Here is a 10,758-nt window from a genome sequence, read left to right as displayed (position 1 = left end):
TTCTTAAATAAGACCCCCAAATTGATAATCCCCAAAATAGACAAGTGGGATTACATCAGACTAAGAAGTTTCTGCATGGCAAAAGACACAGTAATTAGTGTGAATTGACAGCACTCAGAATGGGAAAATATTCTTGTAAATTATGCATCAGATAAGGGACTGAAAACCAGAATACACAAGTAACGAAAGAAGCTGATTGGAATAAAGATGATCAACCCTATTAAAAGATGGGAGAAACAGTTGAAAATAAACACCCTCTAAATATGATGTATGAATAGCCAAAAGGCATATTAAAAAATGTTCAACATCACTCATTGTAAGGGAAATGCAGATCAAAACAACAATCAGGGAGTTCTCTGAGTGTCTTCCTGGCCAGCAAGGAGGTTTATGGGTCTGGTATCTGTACCTTCCTGGAAACATGGCCCCCAAGCAACAGTCTTCGATCACACCTCCAAATAAGAAACCAAGACTGCCCCCTGCCTTGGGGCTGGAGGAGGTGTCAGCCTCTCTGGACTTACCCAAAGGAGAGAAAGAGCAACAAGAAGCAATTGAACATATCAGTGAAGTACAAAATGAAATAGACAGACTTAATGGACAAGCCAGTGAGGAGATTTTGAAAGTAGAACAGAAATATAATAAACTTCACCAACCATTTTTTTAGAAGAGGTCAGAATTGATCGCCAAAATCCCATATTTTTGGGTTACAACTTTTGTCAGCCATCCACACATGTCTGCACTTGCTTGGAGAGGAGGATGAAGAGGCACTGCATTATTTGACCAGAGTTGAAGTGACAAAATTTGAAGGTATTAAATCAGGTTACAGAATAGATTTTTATTTTGATGAAAATCCTTACTTTGAAAATAAAGTTTTCTCCAAAGAATTTCATCTGAATGAGAGTGGTGATCCATCTTCAAAGTCCACTGAAAACAAATGGAAATCTGGAAAGGATTTGATGAAATTTTCAAGTCGAACGCAGAATAAAGCCAGCAGGAAGAGGCAGCATGAGGAACCAGAGAGCTTCTTTACTTGGTTCACTGACCATTCTGAGGCAGGTGCAGATGAGTTAGGGGAGGTCATCAAAGATGACATTTGGCCAAATCTGTTACAGTACTACTTGGTTCCCAATATGGATGATGAAGAAGGAGAAGAAGATGATGATGATAATGAAGAAGAAGAGGGATTGGAAGATATTGATGAAGAAGGAGATGAGGATGAAGGTGAAGAAGATGAAGATGATGATGAAGGGGAGGAAGGAGAGGAGGATGAAGGAGAAGGTGACTGACAGAACACTGATGGATTCCAATCTTCCTTTTTAAAAATTTTTTCTCCAGTCCCTGGGAGCAAGTTGCAGTCTATTTTCTTTTTTCTTTTTCTTTTTTCCTCTCCTCCCCCACCCCCCGTGCTCAGTCACCCTGTACTTGAGCTCTCTTTTCTCTACATCATGGTTCTCAACTTATTTTAGGGGTAAAAACCTTGAGCACAATCAATGGGAAAAGAATCTCTACCCTTTTCTGTTCCAAATTCATTTTGATACCTTCCTGTCTCAACAAAAACTGTTTGGAATCAACACCACTGTGCTCTGTGGGAAAAAAGAAAATCCTTCTGCTCCCTTCGCTCTGCTGGAAGCTGGAGGGTGCTAGGCCCCTGCGTAGTAGTGCATAGAATTCTAGCTTTTTTCCTTCTTTCTTTGTATATAGGGCTCAGAGATTACAATGTGTCTCTATGTGAATATGAACAGTTAGCATTTACCAACATGTATCTGTCTACTTTCTCTTGTTTAAAAAAAGAAAAAAAAACTTTTAAAAAATGTGGTTATAGAAGGTCAGCAAAGGGTGGGTTTGAGATGTTTGGGTGGGTTAAGTGGGCATTTTGACAACATGGCTTCTCAAAAATAAAAAAAAAAAAAAAGTTAAGTGCTGGTGAGGCTGTGTTGAAAGGGAACTCCCCTACACTGTTGGTGGGAATGTAAATTAGGATGACCACTGTGGAGAACAATTTGGAGATTCCTCAAAAATCTACAAATAGAACTACCATATGATCCAGCGATCCCACTCCTCAGTATCTACCCAAAGGACAGAAGAATTCTTCATTGGAAAAGTACTTGCACATCAATGTTTATTGCGGCACTATTCAGGATTGCTAAGTCATGAAACCAACTCAAATGCCCCCGTATGGATGAATGAATTAAAAAACTGTGGCACATACACTCTATGGAATAATATTCAGCCATAAAAACCAACAAAACTCTGGCTTTTGACAGAAAGTGGAAGAATATGGAAGATTTACTGCTGAGTAAGGCAAATCAGGCTATGAAGGACAGACATGTATGTCCCCACTAATATATACCAAGTGCTTGCACTCTATGACTGAAACTGATTAACTAAAAGATATACAAATATAAGAGATGGCTGTGAATGCCAGATGCAGTGTGTGTGGAGGAGTGGGGCCTAGGGAAGGACATTTGGAGGAGGGATACGGAGGCAGAGCATTGACAGGATGGGGAGGTGTGGTGTAATCTGTTGAAGATATTTTGATCAACTGGAGTGGGAAGAAATGTTCACATATTGAAATGTTCACTTTGTAAGATAAGCAATGTGACTGAATGCATATAAAAATTTGCAAAAGAATAAATTAATTAAATAAAAAGAAAACCCTAACCTTGGCCCTGGCCCTAGCCCTTAACCCTAACTTAACCTTAAACCTAACTCTAACCTCAACCCTAATCCTAACCCTAACCTTAGCCCTAACCATAGCCCTAGCCCTAAACCCAAGCCTAAAACTAACCTTAACCTTTTAACCCTAACCCTAACCCCAAACCTAACTGTAACCAAACACCCTTACCTCACCGTGACCCTAACCTAACCTTAATTCTAAACCTTAACTCTAGCCCTAAGGTTACCCTAACTCTAACCCTAACCCTAACTCTAGCCCTAAACTTTAACCCAATCATAACCCTAACACTAATTCTAAACCCTAACTTAACCCTAAACCTAACCCTAAACCCTAGCTCTGGTCCTCACTTTACCCTAACCCTGGGCCAAAACCCTGACCTAACCCTAATCCTAATCCTAAACCCTAGCACTGACCCTAGCCTTACCTTTACCCTAGCCCTAAACTGGACTCCAAACCTAACCCTGACTCTAGCCTGGGCTCAGAACCCTAACCTAACCCGAAACCTAACCCTAACCTCAACCCTAAACCCTACGAACTCGGGTTGGGGTTTGGGTTGGGATTTTCATTAAGGTTAGGGTTAAGTTGGGGTTTGGGGTTAGGGCAAGGTTATGGTTAGGGTTACATTAGTATTGGGGTTGGGTTGGGGTTGGGGTTGGGTTAAGGCTGGGTTTAGGTTACATTTTGGGTTCAGGCTGGAGTTGGTGTTGGGTTAGTGTTAGGGTTAGAAAAGAAAGAAAAAATAGAAAAAAATGAAAACAATACTAAGTAGCTTTTAATTTTACCTCTCTCTATGCCCTCTGTTAATTTTTTAGTAATGTTATTAATGAGTAGCAATTATGGATAAAGTTAAAAACACATTCTTTTAAGAGAGATTTTTATTATGGGTGTATGTTCTTGCCAGTGTATTAGAGACAGATAATGAGGAATCAGTCCCCAGCAGCATTGCCACACAGGAATCCCTTCTCTATTCTCCTCTGAGGATTCTGGGCATGCACGCAAATGCAACTGGCCTGAGTATTAAGTCGTCGGGTCTGGGACTCAAACTGTAGTGGTCAGACTATGTGGGAGTCCAGCAATGTGTAACCATTGCACCATCTGCTGGCCCCCTAAAAACATTTTTTAAGAGGGACCAGCAGTTAGCGTAATGGCTATGTTGCTGGACTCCCATGTATTCGACCATGGTTCGATTCCTGGACCCGGTGGCTTAAACTCATGGGGACCAGCAGTTAGTGTAATGGCTATGTCACTGGACTCCCATGTAGTCGACCGCGGTTCGCATCCAGGATCCAGTGGCTTAAGACTCACGCTGGGCACGTGTGCGTGCGTGCCCAAGATCCCAAGAGGAGAATGGAGGAGAAGGGATTGCAGCGTGGTCATCCCCCCTGGGGGGTGATTTCTCACTTTCTATCTCTCTGTCTCTCTCTGTCTGTCTGGTGAGCGCACATGCCCTATAGCAAAAACCTCTCAAAAAATCATTTTTAAGACCCAAAAGGAGGCTGGATAATCTACAAACTAGATTATCAACTATCAAATATCTAAGATCATAATTTTCATTGAATAATATATATTTATAGAAACTAAGAAAAGTAAAATAAAATTGATTAATTAATTAAAAATAAAAAACACAATTGCTAAAGAATGTCATCAACATAAGTGCCCAAGAATTGATGCCTGAATAAAAACTGTGACTTATATATACTACAAAATACTACTAAGCCATTAGGAACAATGAGATCTTGTCAATTGATTCAAAGTGATTGAATATGTAAGATTTTCTGCTAAATAAAATGGGCCAGTATTTGAAGGTCACTGACTGTATAACCTGCTCAGTATATATTGAATGTCTGTACTCTGTGGCAGAAATCAAAAGATCTGAAAATATAATAATAGAGACGATAAGTGTAGTTATCAGAGACTGTAAGGAAGGACAGTAGATGGTAGAGGGTTTGTGAAAGGGACAAAGGGAAGAAACACTTTATAGGCAAAAGAATGTAATAATATTCTTTGATAAAAATGATGCCAATCGTAAGTTCCTTGATTTGATTGTCATGTACTACATGCATATTTTGAAAAGCCACATTGTACTCTCTAAAGATGTACAATAATGGCATGTAAATTATTACAAATCTGAAAAAAAACCTCAATGTGAGGTATTACATAGAATAACAATGATAAACATTATAATTAGCATTTTACTAGAATAAATGGAAGCTCAACACAATTAAAATAGTGAAAGAAAATAAACATCAACCTATTTTTTTGTCACATGAAAATTTGGAGTTTATAATCCTCTCATGAAAAAATCCACACAATCATGGCAGATAGTCATTGCAAAATCTTTACTCCTTTGATTGTTCTCCAATATCCAGCTCACTTTTGTCAGCACCAGCATTGGCCTTTCCAGTCCCTCTGACTTCATTCTGTTGTTATATTCCTTTCACTGTTTTCTTGACATCTTATTTTTCTCATATAGGCCATGTCTTCCAAGTCTATGTTTGGGTTCATTTTTCTTTGCATAATCCAAATAATCATAAATCATGCCAGTCAGTTGTCTTTATTCCACCAAAATGGATTTTGAGCTCAAACACAAAGATGACATCTGGTATGGTCTTGTACATTTTTGCTATTTTTTCCTGAAATTCTGTCTTAGGTACTGTTGCCTTCCCAGGGTGAAGGACATCAACAAACATTTGTTTCCTCTGAAATAGTTGGTTGGTCATGAATTTCTTGGTATGGATAGTTACTATATCATTTATGGTGGTGGTATATCACATCAACCTATTTTTTTAATCCAAGAATATACTATACCATTATGATGTTATCAATGTTCACTTCACACAATCAAAAATCGAAGGATGTAATTACTAGCACAAATATAGTATGGGAAATGTAAAAATACTGTCTTTACTACATTATAAAAATTCAAATCTCTACAAATAAAATATCACCAAAATATTAAATGTGATGGTACACGTGACATTTTCTTTTGAATTTTAATGTCACTAATATTGGGCATTTAAAACCAAAAAATGAAACTAAAAGTAGTTTTTTTTGAAAAATAAACAAAATTGATAAATTTTTAGCTAGACTAATGAAAAAGAAGGGATTCAAATAAATAATATCAGAAATGAAATATTATAACTGATAATACATTTAGAAAGGACTAAAAGAGAATACCATGAAAATTAGATGCTGATAAATGTATAATCTAGCAGGGTAAAATTCCCAGGCACATAAAACTTATTGAAACTAAATCATGAAGAAAAAAAAAATCAGAACAGACCATTAATGAGTAAGGAAATAAAACTGATAATAAAAAGACTCCCATCAAAAAGAGTTCAGGACTGGATTGCTTCAGTGCTAAATTCTACCAACTAAATAAAGAAGTAAAAATACTGGGGTGACTTGAGCCTGGCTTCAGCAGGCCTCCTCTCTTGAGTCCACTCTCAAGACCTGGGAAATTTTGCCACTCCATAATCCAGCACTGTAGCAACTTGGGCTCACCTCACCCACCGGGAGACTTGAACCTGGCCTCAGCACACCTCCTCTCTTGAGTCCACCCTCTGGTTTGGGGATTAACTCTGAAATATTCAGTAAACCAACTCATGTGCTGTGCCCAGCTCAGTGTGCAATTTGATACTTTTCACTAAGTTGTATATCTTTATATTGCTAACACCTCATTAAGAGCTGAATGTTTGGTAGAGGAGCCAAGCACCTGAAGCTACCCATAACTGCTCTGATTTAGGAGGTATAGCTCTCCAATAGGAACACACCTGGAATCTAAGAGTGAAATTTTCTCTTTCAATATTAGAAAACCTACTCCAATAAATAGGAAAAAAAAGGGGGGAATACTGCATCAGATGACCAAAAAACAGCACTGATATTGAAGAAACATGATCAAACAAGGGGGTAGCTCTTCCCCAGGTGAGTGTAGCAGTACCTCACCAACTAAGGATAGCACAGAGGAATATACAGAAATATCAGAAAAAGAATTCTGAACACTCAAAATGACAAAACTCAATGAGATGCAAGAGAAGACAATCAGTTCCAGGAAATGAGAAAATCAATTCAGGATGTGAAAGAATTTCATAAAGAAATAAACACCATAAAATAGATCAGACAGAACTTCTGGAAATTAAGACTACAATACAAGAAATTAAAATCTCCCTAGAAAGCATTAACAGCAGATTGGGTCGTGCAGAAGAATTTCTGACCTTGAAGAGAAAGTCTCTAACATAGACCATATCAGCAAAAAGAATGAAAGAACAAAGAACAACAAAAATAAGGACACCATACAGAAAACTAAAGACACCATGAAATACACAAATATGCTTATAAAGTGTATTTCAGAAGATGAATAATCTGATAAAGGCATGGAAAACCTTTCATGAATTACCATCTGAATTTTTTTTAAATAAAAAGAAACATGGAAAAATTTAGACACAAGAAATAAAAAAGAATTCCAAATAGAATAAACATAAAAAAAAAATCCTCTCCCCAGCACAACATAACCAGATTGGTAATAATCAAAGACAAAGACAATATTCTAAAAATGGCAAGGGAGAAACACCAATTTTCTTATAACAGTTATTCCATTAGGCTAATCTGTCAACTGAAACAAGGCAGGTAAGGAAAGAATCGGAAGATGTATTCAAAACATTGAAAGAAAAATAATTTGAACCAAGAATATCCAGAAAAATTATCCTTCAAATGGGAAGAACAAACAAAATTATTCTCAGGTTAACAAAAACAGAAAGATTTCACAAATATTAGACCAGATGTACAGGAAGTACTGAGGGGAGTATTGTATCATGATAACTGAAGAGAGACAAACAGAAATAAGAGAATAAAAACAACCAAGAAAATGGCTAACAAAATGACAGGGATAAGTTCGCAAATATCAATAATAACATTGAATGTTAATGGATTTAATTCTCCTATTAAATGACACAGATTGGTTTAATGGATACAAAAACAGAAGCCATCTTTATGTTGCTTACAAGAAACACACCTCGGGAACCAGCAGTTAGCGTAATGGCTATGTCACTGGATTCCCACGTAGTCGACCGTGGTTTGCGTTCCGAACCCGGTGGCTTAGAACTCATGCTGGGTGTATGTGCATGCATGCACAAGATCCTGAGAGGAGAATGGAGGAGAAGGGATTGTGGCATGACTATCCCCTGGGGGGTTATTTCTTGCTTTCTGTCTCTATGTCTCTGTCTGTCTGGCGAGCGCATGTGCCCTATAGCGAAAACCTCTCAAAAAAAAAAAGAAAAAAAAGAAAAGAAAAAGAAAAAGAAAAAAAGAAAAGAAAAAGAAAAAGAAACACACCTCACTAATAAAAACACACATAGGTTGAAAGGGAAGGGCTGGAAGAAGATATTCCATACAAATGGAAAACAAGAAAAGGTTGGAGTTTTGATAGTGATATCAGACAAAATGGACTATAAGATGAAAGACATAAGAGATAAAGAAGAACCTTAGATGGCAATAAAAGGACTAATTCATCAAGGAGATATAAGACTTCTAAAGACCTATGCAACCAACATTGAAGCACCTAAATACATCAAAGAGAGACAGTTATATCTCAAGGGAGAGATAGAAGGCAACATAATAATTATAGACAATCTCAATTTCCCACTGTCTCCTCTGGACAGTTTAATTAAAAAAAAAAAAAAAAAAAAAAAAAAAAAAAACAAGATCTAAATGATACCATACATGAAATAGACTTGATAGACATCTACAGAGTATTTCACCTAACTACCACAAAATATATATTTTTCTCACTCCTGCATGGAATATTTTTGAAGACTGATGACCTGATAGGGTACAAAACAAGGCTTTACAAATTAAAATGTTTAGAAACTACATCCACCATATTTTCTGACCATGATGGATTCAAACTTGAAATCAACTGCAGAAAGAGCCCTCAAAAATATACAAACACATGGAAACTAAACAACCTATTCCCTAATAACTTTACAACTATTGAATAAGTTGAGACTGAATTCAAAAGGTTCATAGAAACCAATGATAATGGACAAACAAGTGTTTATAACCCATGGGCCACAGCAAAAGCAGTCTTAAGATGGACATTCATAGCAATTAGTGCACACAAGAGAGAAGCAGAAAGGTGGCAAATAAAAAACCTAACAACAGAACTCAGGGAACAGGAAAAACAACCACAAAAAAAATTCAGCAGAAAAGAAATAATAAAGATTCTAGCAGAAATAAGTGAAATAGAGAATTAAAGAACTACACACAAAGAAAATGAAACCAAAAGCTGGTTCTTGGAGAAGATAAATAAAATTGACAAACTGTTAGCTATACTAACCGAGAATAACAGAGAAAGGGGCCACAGACACAGCAGCAGGCCACTGGCCAGCCAGGGATCCTGAGGCAGGGACATCCCTGCTCCCTTACCTCACCTGCAGAACCCCAGCCCAAACGCCCACGCCCTAGCCTGTCCTGTCGCCAGCAGCAGGCCACAGACACAGCCGCAGGCCTTTGGCGAAATTGCGCGCTGCGTGACTATTTATTTCTCAGTGTGTTTTGTTTTGTTTTCTTGTGTTCTTTCACCTAATACCCTATCCTCTTCATCTTCCACCCTGCCAGAAGGACTAGACAGGTCTATAATCCAATATCTTAAATCCGCTAGTAATATAATGGTCTCTGGGATCTTCCCTTGTACTGAACCTCCTGAGAAAAAGGAGATAATGCTTCTCAGACACCTCAGTAGAGTACCTCTCTTGAAACCACAATGGTAAAAACAACAGAAGAGAGACTTCGGCAAACATTAACTTGCAGCAAAAGGGAAAGTCACTTACTCCTAGTCGGAGAAACATTCCTACAAGAGGTATTCAAAGTGAATTCATCCTCCAATGGCTAGAAGTAGAAGAAGAGACTCGGGTATGAACAAACAAGGAAATACACCTCCATCAAAAGTACAGAGTAACTCCCCTCCATCTTTCATGCTAATCGATGTTACCAAAATGTCAGACAAAGAATTTCGAACATTTATGGTGAACAAATTCTTTGAGTTGGAACACAAAAGAGACAACAAACTGTAGGAGATGAGGATGACATTCCAAGATGTGAAAGAAGAAACGGACACTCTGAGAAAGAACCAGATGGAGCTATTAGAGATAAAGTCTGGAATAGAGTAAATCAAAAACTCCCAAGAAAGTATTAAAAGTCGATTAGACCATGACAAAGATTGAATCTCTGATGTAGAACATAAAAGCTCTGACCTAGAAAGAACCATCAAAAAGATAGAGAAAATAACAACAACAACAACAAAAACGAGGATAATATACGAAAAATACTAGATTCCATAAGACACCCAAATATCAGAATAATTGGCATCCCAGAAGGTGAAGAAATTAATAACGGTATGGAAAATCTATTCCAAGAAATCCTGGAAGAAAATTTCCCGAGTCTGCAGAGGCACTCAAGCATCAAGACCCAAGAAATACAAAGGACTCCAGTTAGAATCAACCCCAGAAGATCTTCCCAAAGCACGTTGTAGCCAGACTATACAAGACCACAGATAAAGACATGATACTGACAGAAAAACCCTTCTTCAAGAGACAGAAAGCTCAATGGCTCCTGCGATCTAGCCATTTTGGGAGAAAGGAAGATGTCCCACTGATAACTGGGCCTCCAGCATACAAAACTCTTGTGGTAGGAAGACCCCTTTCAAGTCTCCTGTCTCTGTATCTGTCTTTGTCTCTCTCTACCTGTCTCTGTCCTCTCTCTCTCTCTCTTTTTAAATTTTGCTTTTTAGAATTTTTTAAGGTGAGGCATTTTACAGGGCCCTTTGACCCCTCCTAGCCCTTTATCTTGTTAATAATCCCCTCTCCTCCTCCCAACCCAGGAGAGGCAAGAGGGAACAGAACAGCCCTTCTTCAAGAGACAGACAGCATCATGGTTCCTGGGATCTAGCCATTTTGGGAGAAAGGAAGATGTCCCACTGATAACTGGGCCTCCAGCATACAAAACTTGCATGGTAGGGAGACCCCTTTCAAGTGTCCTGTCTCTGTATCTGTCTTTGTCTCTACCCATCTCTGTCCTCTCTCTCACTC

At 38.1% G+C, this 10,758-nt stretch overlaps 1 pseudogene; it reads left to right on the top strand.

Moving 5' to 3' along the window:
• Positions 1 to 397: 397 nt before the first annotated feature.
• Positions 398 to 1,363, top strand: LOC102492099 (protein SET-like; annotated as a pseudogene).
• The last annotated feature ends 9,395 nt before the right edge of the window (positions 1,364 to 10,758 follow it).

This window comes from Tupaia chinensis, unplaced genomic scaffold (assembly GCF_000334495.1).
Source record: "Tupaia chinensis unplaced genomic scaffold, TupChi_1.0 Scaffold140338_1, whole genome shotgun sequence".
In the NCBI taxonomy this organism is placed as follows: domain Eukaryota; kingdom Metazoa; phylum Chordata; class Mammalia; order Scandentia; family Tupaiidae; genus Tupaia; species Tupaia belangeri.
This window is presented reverse-complemented; position numbering and strand designations above follow the sequence as displayed.